This window comes from Ictidomys tridecemlineatus, chromosome 16 (assembly GCF_052094955.1).
Source record: "Ictidomys tridecemlineatus isolate mIctTri1 chromosome 16, mIctTri1.hap1, whole genome shotgun sequence".
NCBI classification, from domain to species: Eukaryota; Metazoa; Chordata; class Mammalia; order Rodentia; family Sciuridae; genus Ictidomys; species Ictidomys tridecemlineatus.
The window spans coordinates 12,383,085-12,402,827 of NC_135492.1; positions in this window are offsets into that span (position 1 = coordinate 12,383,085).

Genomic DNA, 19,743 nt, shown 5'->3' on the forward strand with positions numbered 1-19,743 from the left:
CCCTATTCTTAACTTTAAACCTAACTTTAGCCCTAAGACAAACTTTAACTCTCACCCTAGCCCTATTAATTATTCTTAACCTATCCCTTACCATAACACAAAACCTAGCCCTAAACCTAGCGCAAACAAGATCCATAACTTTTGCACTAGCCTTGACCTTAGATCTAAACATAACTCTAAATTTAACCCTAACCCTAAGCCTAAATCTCACCCTAACACTAGCCATAACACTAACTCTAATCCTAAAACTAGCCCTTACCCTAGCCCTAGCCCTAAAATAAACCAAGTCATAGCCCTAAACGTAACCCTTAAACTAAACCAAACCATAATTCTACAAATAATCCTAAACCTGGACCTATTTCGAGTCCTAAGCCTAACCCTAGAAGTAACCTTGAACTGGACTTGAATCTTAGACTAACCCTAGCTCTAAACATAAACCTAACCCTAAATCTAACCCTAACACTAGACCTCAACGTAACACTAACCCTAAAACTAGCCCTAATTTTAACCCTATTTCTTACATTAGCCTTAGCCCTAACTCTAACAAAAAACCTAGCCCTAATCTGAGACCTAACACTAGCTTTAGCTTTAACCCTAACACTAAGGCCAACCTAACACTTACCCTAAGCCTAGCCCTAACCCTAGCACTAACTGAATCTCTTCCCTAAGCCAAACTCTACCTCTAAACCTATCCTTGTCCTAAAACTAATCCTTATTCTTTTCCAAACCCTAACTCGATTACTAATTTTGACCCTAGCACTCATTCTAGGTCTAAACCTAACCCAAATTCTATCCCTAACCCTGACCTTTATTCTGAACATAACACTAACCGTAAGTCTAACCTGACCCTAATCCTAAACTGAATGCTAACACTAGTGCTACTGGTAACCCTTACCTAAACCTCACCCTTACACTAGACCTAGACCTAAACCTAATACTTCATCTAGCTATAACTCTAGCCTTAGCTGTATAAAAACCTAGCTTTAGCCCTAATCATAACCAATAACCTAACACAAATACTAACCCTAACCCTAGACCTAACACTAGTCCTAATGCTGGCCCTAACCATAAACCTAACCCTAACCCGAACACTGACTCTTACCCTAACACGAACCGTAGCTCTAAACCTTATCCTAACCAAAAACCTAACCATAACACTAGACCAAGCAATAACCCTAACCATAAAACTAGAAATAACCATAAGCTAATCCCTAGCTCTAACTGTATCCATTACCCTAACCCTACCCTAATCCCAATGCTAAACCTAGCTCTAAGCCTAACCCTAATCTATACCTAACTCTAATCCTAGTCCAAACCCTAGCTTAATCCCTAACCCTTAAAATTAACCTTATACCAACACTAACCCTTAGCCTAAACCTAACCCTAACAATAAACATAGCCTTAATCTTAAATTTAACCCTAGGAATAACACCAGTTCTAAACCTAGCCATTACCCTAACTCTAACCCTAAAACTAACCCTAATAATAACCCTAGCCCTAACCCTAAATCTACCCTAACTCTAACCCTAGACATTACTGTAAACCTAACCCTTGACATAGACCTAACCCTAACTCAAATCCTAATCATTACCCTAAACCTACCCCTAACCCTAACCTTAACCCTAAACCTAATAGACCCTAATCTTAACACTAACCCTAATCCTAACCCTAACCCTAACCCAACTTCTAACCCTATCCAATACCCTAAACATAATGAAAACCCTAGCCCTAACCCTAACACTAATCCTGATCCTAACCATAACTCTAACCTAGACCTAACACTCGCCTTAGTGCTAACACTAGCTCAAACTTCAAACTGTACCCTAAACCTAAACCTAATCTTATGTTTAGGCCTATCCCTAACCCTAACCCTAATTCTAGCTTTAATATTAACCATAACCTTAGCCCTAACCCTAGCTATAACCCTATCCATTACCCTAATCAAAACCATAACCCTAATACTAACCCTAGGCCAAACCTTAACCCTATTGTTAACTCTAACCCTTTCAAATACTCTAAACCTAATCTGATCCCTAAACCTAACCCTATCAATTACCCTAAACCTAACCTGATTCCTAAACCTAACCATATCATTACCCTGTCTCTAATCCTAACACTGATTTTAGCCCTAACCTTAAAACTTACCCTTAACCTGAAAAACCCAAAACCTGACCCTAAGCCTAATAATACCCCATCTCTAAATCTGACCCTTACCCTAAACCTAAACCTTACACTATACCTAGCCATTAAACGTAACCCTAAATCTATTTCTAATCATAACCCTATACCGGACACTAGCCCTAGACCTAATTCTTGCCATAAAAACTAAAACTAACCCTAGCCCTAAACCTAGCCTTATTACTAACTCAAACCATAACCCTAGTCCTAATCATAATTCTAACCTTCAACTTAGCACTAAAACTAGCTATACCCCCATCCCTTTTCCTAAACCAAACCCTATCCCTAAACTTAAACCTAAGCCTAACAGTAGGCCTAATTCTAACACAAATTCTAGACCTAATCTGAGCCCTAATTTAGCCCTAAACCTAACCTAATTCTAGCCCTAAGAATAATTCTAACTCTCACCCTTGTCCTATTTCTATTTCTAACCCTATTTCTTACCTTAACCCTAACACTTGCTCTAACCTTAGCCCTAACCATAGCCGTAGCCCTAATCCTACATCTAAACCTAACCCTAAGTCTAAAACAAATCCTAAATGTCTCATTGTCACAGCCATAACACTAAGGCTAATCCTAAAACTATTCAGAACCTAGCCCTAGACCTACAACAAAATCGAGCCATAACCATGATCATAAACTTTTACCTAAACCAAACCCTAACCCTACACCTAGCCCTAAACCTAGCTCTAATATGAGGCCTAATTCTAACCCTAAATCTACTTTTTTTATTGATTGTTCAAAACATTACAGAGCTCATGATATATCATCTTTCATACATTTCACTCAATTGTGTTTTGAACTCCCATTTCTACTCCAAATACAGATTGCAGAATCACATCTGTTACATACTTACATTTTTACATAATGGCATATTAGTGATTGTTGTATTCTGCTACCTTTTCTATCCCCTACTATCTCCCCTCCCCTCCCCTCCCATCTTCCCTCTCTGCCTCCTCTGCTGTTGTTCAATTCTCTCCCTTTTTCCCCCTCCCCCTTGCCCCTCATAACCTCTTATAATTTTGTGTATCATTGAAGGTCTCCTACCATTTCCATATACTTTCCCTTCTCTCTCCCTTTCTCTCCCCCCATTCGTCTTTGTTTACTGTTAGTCTTTTCCTCATGCTCTTTCTTCCTGTTCTGTTCTGAGTTGCTCTCTTTATACCAAAGAAGACATTCGGCATTTGTTTTTTAGGGCTTGGCTATCTTCAATTAGCATAATCTGCTCTAATGCCATCAATTTCCCTGCAAATTCTTTGATTTTGTCATTTCTTAGTGCTGCATAATACTCCATTGTATATAGATGCCACATTTTTTAATCCATTCATCTATTGACAGGCATCTAGGTTGGTTCCACAGTCTAGCTATTGTGAATTGTGCCGCTATAATCATTGATGTGGCCGTATCCCTATAGTGCACTCTTTTAAGGTCCTCAGGGAATAGTCCGGGAAGGGCGATAGCTGGGTCAAATGGTGGATCTATTCCCAGCTTTCCCAGGAAACTTTATACTGTTTTCCAAATTGGCCTCACCATTTTGCAGTCCCATCAGCAGTGTACAAGTGTACCCTTTCCCCCACATCCTCGCCAACACTTATTGTTGTTTGACTTCATAAAGGCTGCCAATCTTACTGGAGTGAGATCATATCTTAGGGTGGTTTTGATTTGCATTTCTCTGATTGCTAGGGATGGTGAGCATTTTTTCATGTACTTGTTGATTGATTGTATGTCCTCCTCTGAGAAATGTCTGTTCAGGTCCTTGGCCCATTTTTTGATTGGGTTATTTGTTATCTTATTGTTTAGTTTTTTGAGTTCTTTGTACATTCTGGATATTAGGGCTCTATCTGAGGTATGAGGGGTTAAATTTTTCCCAGGATGTAGGCTCTCTATTTACCTCTTTTATTATTTCTCTAGCTGAGAAAAAACTTTTTAGTTTAAGTAAGTCCCATTTGTTTATTCTTGTTGTTAACTGTTGGGCTATGGGAGTCCTATTAAGGAATTTGGAGCCCGACCCCACAATATGTAGATCGTAGCCAACTTTTTCTTCTATCAGATGCAGTGTCTCTGATTTGATATCTAGCTCCTTGATCCATTTTGAGTTACCTTTTGTGGCTGGCGAGAGAAAGGGATTCAATTTCAATTTGTTGCATATGGATTTCCAATTTTCCCAGCACCATTTGTTGAAGATGCTATCCTTCCTCCATTACATGTTTTTAGCCCCTTTATCAAATATAAGATAGTTGTAAGTTTGTGGATTAGTCTCTGTGTCCTCTATTCTGTAAATTGGTCCACCCGCCTGTTTTGGTACCAGTACCATGCTGTTTTTGTTACTATTGCTTTGTAGTACAGTTTGAATTCTGGTATCGCTATACCTCCAGATTCACACTTCCTGCTTATAATTGCTTTTGCTATTCTGGGTCTTTTTTTTTCCATATGAATTTCATGATTGCTTTACCTATTTCTACAAGAAATGCCGTTGGGATTTTGATTGGCATCGCATTAAACCTGTAGAGAACTTTGGGTAATATCGCCATTTTGATGATGTTAGTTCTGCCTATCCATGAACAGGGTACATTTTTCCATCTTCTGAGATCTTCTTCTATCTCTCTCTTTAGGGTTCTGTAGTTTTCATTGCATAAATCTTTTAGCTCTTTTGTTAGGTTGATTCCCAAGTATCTTATTTTCTTTGAGGATATTGTGAATGGAGTGGTTTTCCTAATTTCCATTTCAAAGGTTTTTTTGCTGATATACAGGAATGCCTTTGATTTATGCATAAAGGAATGCTGTACTTTGTCAAATGCTTTTTCTACATCTATCGAGATGATCATATGGTTCTTGTCTTTAAGTCTATTGATGTGGTGAATTGCATTCTTCGATTTCCTTATATTGAACCAGCCTTGCATCCCAGGGATGAATCCTACTTGATCATAGTGCACAAGTTTCTGATATGTTTTTGTATTCAATTCGCCATAATTTTATTGAGAATTTTTGCATCCAAATTCATTAGAGATGTTGGTCTGTAGCTTTCTTTCTTTGAAGTATCTTTGTCTGGTTTTGGGATCATAGTTATGTTGGCCTCATAGAATGAATTTGGAGGAGCTTCTTCTTTTTCTATTTCTTTAAATAGCTTGAAAAGTATTGGTATTAATTCTTCTTTGAAGGTTTTGTAGAACTCCGCTGTATACCCATCTGGTCTAGGGCTTTTCTTGGTTGGTAGTCTTTTGATGGCTTCTTCTATTTATTCCTTTGTTATTGGTCTGTTTAAATTGTGTGTGTCTTCCTGACTAAATCTGGGCAAATCATATGTCTTAAGAAATTTATCGGTATCTTCACTATCTTCTATTTTATTGGAATATAGATTTCAAAATACTTTCTAATTATCTTCTGTATTTTTGTAGTGTCTGCTGTGATATTGCCTTTTTCATCCCTTATGTTAGTAATTTGAGTTCTCTTTCTTCTTCTTTTCGTTAGCATGGCTAAGGGCTTGTCTATCTTATTTATTTTTTCAAAAAACCAACTTTTAGTTTTATCAATTTTTCAATTTTTTTTGTTTCAATTTCATTAATTTCTGCTCTAATTTTAATTATTTCTTGTCTTCTACTACTTTTGCTGTTTTTTTGCTCTTCCTTTTCTAGATTTTTGAGGAATAGTGTGAGTTAATTTATTTGTTGTTTTTTTCTTTTTTTGAGGAAAGAACTCCAAGAAATGAATTTCCCTCTTAAAACTGCTTTCATTGTGTCCCATAGATTCCGGTATGTTGTGTCTGTATTATCACTTGACTCTAAGAATTTTTTCATCTCTTCATTTATGTCTTCTGTAACTCATTGATCATTCAATAATATATTGTTCATTTTCCATGTGGTGTAGGGTTTTTCCTTCCTTCTTTTATCATTGATTTCCAATTTCATTCCATTATGGTGAGATATGGTGCATGGTATTATCTCCATGCCTTTATATTTACTAAGAGTTGCCTTATGGCATAATATATGGTCTATCTTTGAGTAGGATCTATGTGCTGCTGAGAAGAACGTGGATCCACTTGATGATGGCCGATATATTCTATATATGTCGCTTAAGTCTAGGTTGTTGATTGTGCTGTTGAGTTCTACAGTTTCTTTATTCAGTTTTTTTGTAGAGGATCTGTCTAATGGCGAGAGCAGTGTGTTGAAGTCACCCATAATTATTGTGTTGTGGTCTATTTGACTCTTGAACTTGAGGAGGGTTTGTTGTATGAACGTTGCAGCTTCATTGGTTGGTGCATACAAATTGATAATTGTTATGTCTTGTTGGTGGATTATTCCTTTTAACAGTATATAGTGCCCTTCTTTATCCTTCTTATTTAACTTAGGTTTGAAGTTGATTTTATTTGATATGAGTATAGACACTCCTGCTTGCTTCCAAGGGCCATGTGAGTGGTATGATTATTCCCAACATTTTACCTTCAGACTGTGTATGTCTTTTCCTATAATATGAGTCTCCTGAAGGCAACATATTTTTGGATTTGTTTTTTTGATCCAGGTTACTAGTCTATGTCTCTTGATTGGTGAGTTTAGGCCATTGACATTTAAGGTTACAATTTAGATATGATTTGTACCTTCAGTCATGCTTCTTTTTTTTTATTTATTTTAGTTTGGCTAGTTTTACTTTTTGGTTATTTCCTCCCCCTTTATTGAGATACTTCCTGCTATTGGTTTGCGCACTATTTTTCAATTCCTCTTCTTGTAGTATTTTGCTCAAAATATTTTGCAGTGCTGGTTTTCTTGCTCGAATTTTTTTAGCTTTTGTTTATCATGAAAAATTTTAATTTTGTTGTTAAATCTGAAGCTCAATTTTGCTGGATACAGTATTCTTGGTTGGAATCCATTATTTTTCAGCGTTTGAAATACATTGTTCCAGGATCTTCTCGCTTTCAAAGTCTGTGATGAGAAATCAGTCGTTAACCTAATTGGTTTACCCCTGAATTTACTCTGCCTCTTTTCTCTTGTAGCTTTTAATGTTCTTTCCTTGTTCTGTATGTTGGCTATCTACATTATTATATGTCTTGGAGTTGGTCTATTATGGTTTTGAATGTTTGGGGTCCTGTAGGCTTCCAGGATTTGGCAATCCATTTTATCTTTCATCTCTGGAAAGTTTTCTACAATTATTTCATTTAGTATGCTGTCCATTCCTTTGGTTTGAATCTCTGTGCCTTCTTCTATCCCGATGACTCTCAAATTTTTTTTTTTATGACATCCCATATCTCTTGAATAGATTGCTCGTGGGATTTAAGCATCTTTTCTGTGTTGACTACACTTTTTTCAAGTTGATAAACCTTGTCTTCATTATCTGATGTTCTGACTTCTACTTGATCAATTCTATTTGTAATATTCTCATTTGAGTTTTTAATTTGGTTTATAGTTTCCTGCAATTCTAGGATTATTGTTTGATTTTTTTTAAGATCTCTATTTCCAGGTAGAGCTCATTCTTTGCCATTTGAATTTGTTTGTTTAATTTATTTTCAAAATATACTTTTATTTCTTGGACTTGCTGTCTCACGTATTCTCTAATATTCCTTTCCTTTTGAGTTAGGTATGCCTTGAGTTCTTTCCCTATCCCTGCTTCTGATGTTTCTATGTCCTCCTGTAGAATTAAGTTGTCTTGCATTGTTTGTACTCCTTTTTTTCCCTTGTTTTCTTATGTTGTCCACATTACTTTCCAGCTCTTTTTGATTGTCTTGATTCTTCTCTCTTCTATAGCTTTGTTTTGGTTCTGTAATACTCTGATGTCTCTCCTTTGTGTTGTTAAACTATGCCTGCTAACATGAATTCCGCTGGGAAGAAATTCCGACGTCCAAGCTCCAGTGATGACACTACTCTGCTATGGCAGGACCCAGGCTCCTTGCTGGGGTGTCCTAATGGGGGGGTGTGACTGGACTATCTCTGTTTGGTTTCAGCTCCCGGTCGCGGCAGGCAGGCAGTCTCTAGCCGCCCAGTATCACAGGCCATAGGCGGGTGATCGGTCGCCTGTGGGTGGCGTTCTCCTACAGCCCAGTTATGCGGGCAGTGGGTGAACTGTCGCCGGCGGGCCTGCGGTTTCCAGCCCCCCAGTTGCGAGGGCCTTGCCTCTAGTCTTCTGGTTTCTCCTGCTAGTCTTGGTTTTTCCTGCTAGACCAGATTTTTTCTGAGTGATGGCTCTCGGCAGTTCAAACTGTACTCTGGGCCTGCCGTTTGTTGGGTGTGGAGGGTGACTATTGGGAACCTCGGCACTCTATTGTTTTGTTTCCGTTGTGGGGAATAGAACTGTACTGCTTCCTTCCCTCTCTGAAATCTCATACTCAGCCCGGGGGTCAGTGCTGGCTTGGCTGACGGGATTTCACCGACTCGCAGCCACTTTTCTCCCTTCTTGCTAATTAATCGCTTCTCTGCGACGCCACGCCTTCTGTAGCCGCAGGGCAGGCCGCGTGAATCAGTCGGCCTGCATCTCTGGGGTCTCACAGTTGGCTATTGGGATCCCCAGCACTCTATCACTTTGATTTTTTCTGATTGCCCCTCCCCCAGCGCTGGCTAGACAGGTTTCATTTTGGCTGCTGATTGAAGGGGGGGTTGAAGGTCAGGTGTCTCTAGTTTTCCCCTAGTCTTTATGCAGGCTCACTCTGATACTCCCTCCCCTGAAAAGCCTAGTAGAGATTTTATGCGAATTTCCCGATGTCTGGGGGGTGAGCTGAGTGACACACACCTGTTTTGTTGTTGCAATCTGTTGTAGAGTAGTGGTGGATACTTCAGCTTTCCACGATGGTGGTCGCTGATTGCCTCAGTGGAGTGTCCACTCTGGGGGATGGGACTGTAATGCTTCCTTCCCCATCTGAAATCCCGTACTCAGCCCGAGGGTCAGTGTGGGCTTGGCTGGCGGGATTCCACCTAATCGCAGTCACTTATCTCCCTACTTGCTAATTAATCGCTTCTCTGCGACGCCACACCTTCTGTAGCCGCAGGGCAGGCCACGCAAATCAGTCGGCCTGGATCTCTGGGGTCCCACAGTTGGCTATTGGGATCCGTGGTACTCTATCGCTTTGATTTTTTCTGCTTGCCCCTCCCCCAGTGCTGGCTAAACAGGTTTTGTTTTGGCTGCTGATGGGAGGCGGGGTTGAAGGTCAGGTGTCTCTAGTTTTCCCCTAGTCTTTATGCAGGCTCACTCTGATACTCCCTCCCCCAGAAAGCCTAGGAGAGATTTTATGCGAATTCCCCTATGTCTGGGGGGTGAGCTTAGTGACACACACCTGTTTTGATGTTGCAATCAGTCGGAGAGTGGCGATGTATACTTCTGCTATCCAAGATGGTGGCCACTGATTGCCTCAGTGGAGTGTCCGTTGTGAGGGATGGGACTGTACCGCTTCCTTCCCCTTCTGAAATCCCGTACTCAGCCCAGGGGTCAGTGTGGGCATGGCTGGTGGCCGCTGATTGCCTCAGTGGAGTGTCCGCTGTGAGGGATGGGACTGTACTGCTTACTTCCCCTTCTGAAATCCCGTACTCAGCCCGGGGGTCAGTGTGGGCATGATTCCACCTAATCGCCTAACCCTAAATCTAAACCTGAACTTTACTCTGACACTAACCCTTGCTCTAAATATCACTTAAAACCTAAACCTAACCAAACACTAGATCTAGCCCTAACCCTGGACCTAAAATTAGCCCTAATTGTAACCCTAGATCTTAAATTAGCTGTAACCCTAACCGTAGCCCTAATTAACCCCAAAGCCAGCCCTAATCAGAGCCCTAACACTAGATTTAGCCCTAAATACAATCCTAATCCCATCCATAACGCTTACCTTAAACCTAACCCTAACCATAACCCTTGCCATAACCCAAAACCTAACTCTAACCCTAGCACTCATCCTAACCATAACCCTAGCACTAACCCTAGCTGTAACCCTATTCATTACCCTAACCTTAAGCCTAACCCTAATGCTAACCCTAGGAAAACCATAACCTTATTCATAATCCTAAACGTATCCATTATTCTAAACCTAACCTGAACTCTAAACTTAACAATATTCATAACCCTAACCCTAACCGTAAACCTAATACTAATTTGAGCCCTAAACTTAAACATGAACCTAATGCAAACCATGACCCTGAACATGACCCTAATAACACCCCTAGCTCTAAACCTTACCCTAAACCTTAACATAACTCTTACAATATACCTAGCCACGACCCTAACCCTAAAACTATCATTAAAATAACCCTAGCCCTAATGCTAGCCCTAACTCTTACACAAACACTAGCCCTAATCCTAACCCTAAATGTAGTCTTATTTCTAACCCTAACCCTTATTTTAACCCTCACCCTAACCCTAAACCTAGCTATAACATTATACCTAATGCTAACCATAACCCTTACCCACACGTACACTTAGGCTTAGCCCTATCAATAACCCTAGCTCTAAGTCTAGCCATAAGTAAGCCCTAACCCTAACCCTAAACCTGAGACTAAGTCTAACTCGCACCCTATCCCTATACATTAAAATAACCCAAACCCTAGCCCTAACCTTTGCCCTAGATTTAAAATTAGATCTAACCCTAACTCTAAATCTAAAGGTAAACCTAAGCCTAATCCATACTCTAACACTAGTTCTAATCATAATGCTAATTTTTAAACTAGCCCTAACCTTAGCCCTCAAAAAACAGAGTCAGCACTGACCCTAACCCATAAACAGTGTAAGGGATAGGTTTAGAGCTAGGGCTAGGGCTAGGGCTAGGGTTAGGGTTAGGGTTAGGTTTAGAGTTAGAATTGGGGTTAGGGTTAAGGGTTAACCCTACCAGTAACCTAAACCAAACCCTAACCCTACATCTAGCCCTAACCCTTGCCCTAATTTGTGTCCTAACCCTAACTCTAGAACTAATACTGACCCAGACTCTGACCCTCACACTATTCCTAGCTCTACACATCACCCTAACACTAAAACTAATTCTAACACTAGACCTCACACTAAAACTAACCCTAAAACAAGCCCTAACGTAATGCCAGTTTTTAAATTAGTCATAGCCCAAACCCTAACACAAAACCTAGCCCTAATCCAAGTCCTAATCCTAGCTTCAACCTTAACCCTAACCCCAATTCTAACTCTAAACCTAACCCTAACCCTAACCCTAGCCCTAGCCCTAGCCCTAGCTCTAAACCTATCCCTTACACTGTCAAACCCTCACCCTATTGCTACCCTAGTCTTAACCCTACTCCTTAGCCTACCCCAAACCCTAACTCTATTACTAGTCCTAACCGTAGCCCTCATTCTAGCTCTAAATTTAACCCCAAACCTAATCCTAACCCTGACCCTTATTCTGATCCTAACACTAACACTAGGGTTAACCCTGACCCTAATCCTAAACCAAAACCTAACACTAACCCTACCAGTAACCATATACCTAAATCTAACACTAACACTAGTCCAAGAACTAAACCTAATCCTACATAATCATAATCCTAGCCCTAGCCCTAACAATAACCCTAAACCTAACCCAAGCACTAAACATACCCCTAGACATAAACCTAGTCCTAATTTTAGCCCTAACCCTAAACCTAATCCTAACCTGAACACTAACCTTCACCCTAAAACAAACCCTAAGTCTAAGTCTTCTGCTAACCCCAAAACTAACATTAACACTAGACTAACCCTAAAACTAGCCATAACCATAACCCTAGCTTTTACATTACACCTAACCCTAGCCATAAACCTCACACAAACCCTAGCCCTAATCTTAGCCCTAAACCTAACCCTAAACATAACCCTACCATAAACGTAACCCTCTCCCTAACCCTAACCCTAGCTCAACTCAAACCCTAAACCTTACCTTAAACGTAACCCTAGCCCAAACCCTAAACCTCACCCTAAACCTAGCCCTAATCCTAAGTGTAACCATAGCACAAACTCTAGCTTTAACTATCCATTACCCTAACCATAACCCTAAACCTAATGTTAACCCTAGCCCTAACCCTAACCCTGACTCTACCCTAGCCCTAATTGTAACCTTAACACTTGCCATAGCTTTATCTCTAGCTCAATCCCTAACCCTTACACTTAACCTAACCCTAACACTAACCCAAAGCCTAACTGCAACCCTAACCTTAATTATAGCCCTAATCCTAACCATAACTCTATCCCTAACTTTAGCTAAAACTGTATCCATTAGCCTAATCATAACCCTTACCCTAATTCTAACCCTAGACCTAAACCTAACTCAAGACGTAATCCTAAACACAACCCTAGCCCTATATTTAACTCTAACTGTATCCATTACTCTAAACATAAACCTTACCCTATTGTTAACCCTTGGCCTAATCCTAACCCTATTGCTAACTCCAACTCTATCAATTACCCTAAACCTAACCTGAACCATAAAACTAACAGTATCATTAACCTAATGCTAATTTGATCCCTAACTGTAGATGCAAATCTAATCCAAATCTTAATCCTGACTCTGACCCTAATATCCCCCTAGCTCTAAACCTGACTCTTACCCTAAACCTAACCCTTACACTAGACCTACCCAAAAACCTAACCCTAAAACTATCCCTAACTCTAACCCTAGATGTGACATTAGCCTAGCCATAATCTTAGCCTAACCCTAACACAAACCGTAACCCTTATTTTAGTCCTAAGCATAGCCTTAATCATAATCCTAACCCTAGGCCTATCCTTAACCTAACCCTAACCCTAGTCCTAATTTAGCCCTAATTTAGCCCTATCCCTAATCCTAACCCTAACCTTAGCACTAAGACTAAGTCTAACTCTCACACTAGCCCTGAACCTTGTTCTAAACCTATCACTAACTAGAACTCTAATTCTGGCCCTAACAATAGGCCTAACCTTAGCCCTTTCCTTAGTCCTAGCCCTAACCCTAGATCTAACTCTAAATCTAAATCTAATCTTAACCCTAACCCTAAGACTAAACCTAAACCTAACACTAGACCTAACCCTAACCCTAACCCTAACTCTACTCCTAAATCTAGCCCTTACTCTAGACCTAGCCTTAATACAAAAGTGAGCCTTAGCCCTAACCCTAACCTTAACCTAAACCCAAACCTAACTGTATATTTAGCCGTAACCCAAGCCCTAATTTGAGTTTTAAGTCAAAACTTAAAACAAACCCTGAACCTAACTCTCACCATAATACTAAACCTAGCTTTAAACATCACCCTAACACTAAACGTGAACCTAACACTAGACCTAGCCCTAACACTAACCCTTAAACTAGCCCTAATTGTAACCCTAGTACTTACTTTAGAACTAAGCCTAACCCTAGCCCTAACTTAACCCAAAACCTAGCTTTAATATGAGTCCTAACCCAAGCTTAAACCCTAACCCAAACCTTAACCCTAACACTTGCATTACTAATAACCATAACCCTAGCCCTAACCCTAACTCTAACCCTATCTATTACACTAACCATAACCCTAATACTAATACTAACCCTAGATCTAAACCTAACCCTATCCTTAATCCTATCACTATCCATTACCCTAAATATTTACGTGAAAACTAAACCTAGCCCTATCATTACCCTAAACCTAACTATCCCTAGCTTAACTTTACTCACTCAATCAGGTATCAGAATGCATTATATTGTTTCTTTCTTGTTGAAGTAGCCCTAAGCTGAAGCAGGCAATAACCAATTTTTCCACTCTATTAAAAAACAGAAAAATACATATTTACTCAAATATCTAACCAAATTATTTAGTCAAATATCTTTAATACTGCACAGAATTCATCTGTTTGCTGTCCCCACTATGCTGCAAAATTCTGGGACTCCTAGATTCAATGGTTCTCTAAACCATTTAGGAATAGGGTTAGGTTTAGGATTATGGTTAGAGTTAGGATTAGAGCTAGTGTTAGGGTTAGAGTTCTTTTGGGCCAATTTCTTTGATAATGGGCAGGATTCATCTTTTACCTAGCCTAACTATGCTCCCCAAGTTTGGACCTTCCAAGTACAAGTGGTCACTATCAGGAACAGTTTTTATTTTCAGGTATCACTGCATTTGGACCTATGTGGGTGAATAGAAATCTATGTGAAAATCAAATAGGGTTTTTGCTAGATGCTTGAAACTTCACATACTCAATCAGTTCTCCATGACTATTGTCTGGTTTATTTTTCATATAAGAAGCCAAAAGCTGAAGCATAAGAAAAATAACAAGGTGATCCAAGAGCACTCTATAAGAAAACAAAAATACCAAGTTACTAAAATTGCTCACCCAATTATTTGGTAAGATTTGTTTGATGAAGCACAGAAAATAATCTGTTTGTTAGCCCAATAGGCTCCCCACGTTTTACACTCCAATTATCAATGGTTCTATAAATACGTTAGGGTTATTGTTAGAGTTGTTTCTCAATGTTAGATTAGGGTTAGGGTTAGTGTTATGGTTAGGCTAAGGATTAGGGTTAGTGTTAGGTTAGGTTTAGTGATAGGTTTAGGGTTAGGGTTAAGGTTAGTGTTAGTGTTAGAGTTAGGTTAGTGTTAGTGTTAGGGTTAGGGTTAAAGTTAGTGTTACTATTAGATTTAGAGTTATAGTTAGTGGTAGATATATGGTTAGGGTTACTGTTAGGGTTAACATTAGGTTTAAGGTTAGGGTAGAGTAAAGGTTAGGGATTGGGTTAGTGAAGTGTTAGTGTTAGTGTTAGGGTTAGGGTTATTGTTAGTGATAGGGTTAGAGTGAGTGCTACTGTTAGGGTAGGGATATGGTTAGGAATTGGGTTAGTGAAGTTTTAGGGTTAGAGTAAGTGTTAGTGTTATGATGTGTGTTAGTGTTAGAGTTAGTTTTAGGGTTAGGGTTAGAGTTAGTGTTAGGGTTATCGTTGAGGTTATGTTTAGGTTGAGGGTTAGGGTTAGGGTTAGTGTTAGGGTTAGGTTTAGATTTAGAATTAGGGATAGGGTTAAGGTAATGTTTAGGGTTAGTGTTAGGGTTAGGTTTAGGGTTAGGGTTAGGGTTAGTGATAGTGTTAGGGTTAGGGTTAGTGTTAGTTTTAGGGTTAGGGTTTGGGTTAGTGATAAGGCTAGGTATAAGGTGAGAGTTTGGGTTAGGGTTAGGGTTAATGTTAGTTTTAGGGTTAGGATTTGGGTTAGTGATAAGTTTAGTGTTAGGATTAGGGTTAGTTTTAGGGTAAAGGTTAGGATTAGTATTAGGGTTAGTGTTACTGTTAGTGTTAGGATTAAGGTTAGTGTTAGGGTTAGAGTTAGTGTTGGAGTTAGGGTTGTGGTTAAATTTAGGGATAGTGTTAGGTTTAGGATTAGGGTTAGTGTTAGAGTTAGGGTTTGTGTTAGAGTTAGGGTTAGGGTTTTGTTTAGGGTTACATTTAGGGTTAGGGTTAAGGTTACAGTTAGGATTAGGGTTAGTATTAGGATTAGGGTTAGGTTTAGGGTTATTGTTAGGGTTATTGTGAGAGTTAGAGTTTGTGTTAGGGTAAGGGTTAGAAACAGGGTTAGTATTAGGGTTAGGATTAGGACTAGGGCTAGGTATAGGGTGAGAGTTAGGGTTAGGGTTAATCTTAGGGTTAGTGTTAGGCTTAGGGTTAGTGACAGGGTTAGTGTTAGGGTTAGGGTTAACATTAGGGTTTGGGTGAGGTTAGGGTTAGGGTTTGTTTTAGGGTTAGTGTTAGGTTTAGGGTTGAGAATAGGATTAGGTTTAGGGTTAGGCTTAGAGTTTGGGTTAGGGTTAGGGTTGAGGTTAGTTTTAGTGTTAGGGTTAAGGATATGGTGAGTGTTATGTTTAGGTTTAGTGTTAGACTTAGGGTTAAGACTAGTGTTTTAATTAGGCTTAGGGTTAGGGTTAGGTTAGAGTAAGTTTTGTTTTAGAGTTAGGGTTAACGTTGTGGATAGGATTTGGTTTAGGTTTTGACTTTGGAATAAAATTGGAGTTAGGGTTAGGGTTAGTGTTAAGATTACAGTTAGGGAAAGATTTAGCCAAAGGGTTAAGTTTCGGTATAGTGTTAGGTTTAGGGTTAGGGTTAAAGTTAGGATTAGCGTTAGGGTAAGGGTTGTGTTAATGGTTAGTGTTAGTGTTAGGGTTAGGGTTAGAGTGACTGTTAGAAATAGGGATAGCTTTATGGTTAGGGTTACTTTTAGGGATAAGATTAGGGTAAGTGCTTGGGTTATGTTAAGTTTATGGATTCAGTTTGGTTTAGTGTTAGGTTTAGGATTAGTGTAAGGATTAATATTAGGGTTAGTGTTAGGGTTAGAATTAGGGTTAGGTTTAGGGTTAGGTTTAGTGTTAGGGTTATGGTTAGGGTTAAGATTAGTGACAGGGTTAGGGTTAGAGTTAGAGTTAGAGTTAGGATTAAGGTTAGTGTTAGGATTAGGGTTAGTGTTAGTGTTAGTGTTACTGGTTAGGGTTAGTGTTATTGTTATGTTTTGTTTAAGGGTTAGATTTAGTGTTTGAGTTAGGTTTAGGGTTAGGTTTAGGGTGAGTGTTAGGGTTAGGGTTAGAGTTATAATTAGGGTTAGAGTTATGTTTAGGGTTAGTGTTAGTGTTAGGTTTAGGGTTAGGGTTAGTGTAAGGGTTAGAGTTAGGGTTCCGGTTAGGTTAAGAATTAATTTTAGGCTTCAGGTTGGTTTTAGGCTTAGTGTTAGGTTTTGGTTTAGGGTTAGGGTAAATGTTATGGATAGTTTTAGGGTTAGGATTAGGGTTAGGGTTAGGGATAGGATTAGTATTAAACTTAGAATTAGGGATAGGGTTTTGGTTAGTGTTAGGTTTAGGTTTAGGGTTAGGTTTAGAGTTAAGTTTATGGTTAGTGATAATGTTAGAATTAGAGTTACAGGTAGGTTTAGTGTTAGGTTAAGGGTTAGGGTTAGGGTTAGTGTTACAGTTAGGTTTAGGGTTAGGTAAGAATTAGTGTTAGAGTTAGGATTAGAGTTAGATTTTAGTTTGGGTTAGTGTTAGGGTTAGTTAAGAGTTACGTTTAAGATTAGGTTTAGAATTACATTTAGGGTTAGTGTTAGGGTTAGGTTTAGGGTTAGGTTTTGTGTAAAGGTTCGTGTTATTGTTAGAGTTAGGGTTAGGGATAGGTTTAGAGTTAGTATGAGAATTAGAATAAAGATGAGGGTTATCATTAGGGTAAAGATTAATGTTAGGTTTAGGGTTAGGGTTAGTTATAGGTTTAGGATTAGTGTTAGGGTTAGGGTGAGGATTAGTGTTAGGATAAGAGTCAGGGTTCGAGTTAGCATTAGGGTTATTGTTAGGTTTAGGGTTAGGTTTAGAGTTTGTGTTAGGGTAAAGTTCAGGTTCATGGTCAGTGTTAGGTTTACGGTTACAATAAGGTGTACAGTTAGGATTAGGGTTAGGGTTAGTTTAGGTTTAGGTTTAGGGTTAGGTTAAAGTTAGGTTTAGGGTTAGTGTTAAGTTTTGGTTAGGGTTAACCTTAGTGCTAGTGTTAGAGTTAAAGTTAGGTTTAGTGTTAGTGTTAGGGTTAAGTTCTTTTTTAAGGTTAGTGATAAGGTTAAGGTTATGTTTAGCGTTAGGGTTAAATTAGGGTTAGTTTTTTTTTTTTTAATTTATGGTTAGGGTTAGTGTTGTGAATAGGATTAGGTTTAGGATTTGGCTGAGGGTTAGGTTTAGGTTTAGGGTTAGGTTTAGTGATAGGGTTAGGGTCAGGGTTACAATAATGGTTGGTGTTAGGGTTAGTTTTAGGGTTAGGTTAGGGTTAGGATTTGTGTTAAGGTTTGGATTAGTGTTGCGGATAGGATTAGGGTAAGGGTTAGATTTAGGGATAAGGTTAGGGTTAGGGTTAGGTTGAGGTTAGAGTTAGAGTTAGGTTTAGGGTTAGGGTAAGGTTTAGTGTTAGTGTTAGGGTCAGGGTTAAGGTTACATTTAGGTTAAGAATTAGTTTTTGAGGTATGGTTATGGTTAGGGTTCATGTTTGGCTTAAGTTGATGCTTATGGTTAGGGTTAGGGTTAGTGTTAAACTTAGGGCTAAGGTTAAGTTTTGGTTTAGTGTTAATTTTAGGGTTAGGTTTAGGGTTAGTGTTAAGGTTAAGGTTAGGGATAGGTTTAGGGTTAGGGTTACGGTTAGGTTTAGTATAAGTTTTAGGTTAAGGTTAGGTTTATGATTAGGATAAACATGTTAGTTTTAGGGTCTGGGTTATGGGTAGGGTGAGTGTTAGGAATAGGTTTTGGGTTAGAGTTATGGTTAATTTTGTATTTAGGGTTAGGATTAGATTTGGGGTTAAAATTAGGTTTAGGGTTAAGCTTAGTGTTAGGGTTAGTGTTAGGCTTAGGCTTAATGTTAGGTGTAGATTAGGGTTAGGGATAAGGTTAAGGCTAGTGTTTGTTTTAGTGTAAGGGTAAGGTTTAGATTTAGTGTTAGTGTTAGTGTTAGAATTAGGGTTCCTGTTAGTGTTAGGGTTAGAATTATTGTTAGGGTTAGGGTTAGTATTAGGATTAAGGTTAGGCTTAGGGTTAGTGTTAGGGTTGGGTTTAGCGTTAGGGTTAGTTTTAGGGTTAGAGTTACGGTTAGGTTAGTGTTAGGGTATGTGTAGGGTTAGGGTTACTGTTATTAATAGGATTAGGTTAGGTTTAGACTTTGGGTTAGGCTTAAGGTTAGGTTTAGTGTTAGTATTATGGTTAGAGTAAGGGTTATGGTTAGGGTTATGTTTATACTTAGGGTTAGATTTAGGCTTAATGTTAATGTTGGGATTAGAGTTTGGGTTAGTGTTATAATTAGAGATAGAGTTAGGGTTTTGGTAAGTGTTAGGCTTATGATTTGGTTTAGGGTTATTGTTAATTTTAGGTAACGGTTAGGGTTACAGTCAAGGTTAGGGTTAGGGTTACCATTAGGGTTAGGTTTTAGAGTTAGGGTTAGGGTTAGGGTTAAATTTAGGTTTAGGGTTAGTTTTAGGGTTAGGGTTAGGCTTTGCTTTAGGATTAAGTTTAGGGTCAGGGTTAGGGATAGGGTTAGAATTAGGGATTGTGTTAGGGGAAGGTTTAGGGTCAGGGTTAGTGAAAGGGTTATGTATTGGATTAGATTTAGGGTTAGTGTTAGGTTTAGGTTTAGTGTTGGTATTAGGGTTTAGGGTTTTGTTAGGTTTAGTGTTATGTTTAGGTATAGGGTTAGGGTTTGCCTTAGGGTTAGTGTTAGTGTTAGGGTTAGTGTTAAGTGTAGGGTTGGGTTAGGGTTAGTGTTAGTGTTAGGGCTAGGGTTAGGTTTAGGGTTAGGGTTGGAGTTTGTGCTCGGATAAGGGTTAGGGTCAGTGTTAGGGTCAGGGTTAGGGTTAGGCTTATGGTTAGGTTTAGTGTTACAATTAGGGTTTGTGTTAATGTTAGTGTAAGATTAGGGGTAGGGTTTTTGTTAGGGTTAGAGTTAGTGTAGTTTTTGAGTTTGGATTAGGTTTAAGGTTAGGTTTAGGATTAGGGTTAATGTTAGGGTTAGTTTTCAGTTTAGGGTTAGGGTTAACGTTACTGTTAAGGTTAACTTTAGGGGTAGCTTAGGATAAGTGTTATGGTTAGGTTTAGGGTTAGAATTAGGTTTAGTTTTAGAATTAGGGTGAGATTTAGAGTTAGGGTTAGTGTTAGGGTTTTGTTTAGGGTTAGGGTTGGGTTAAGTTTTAG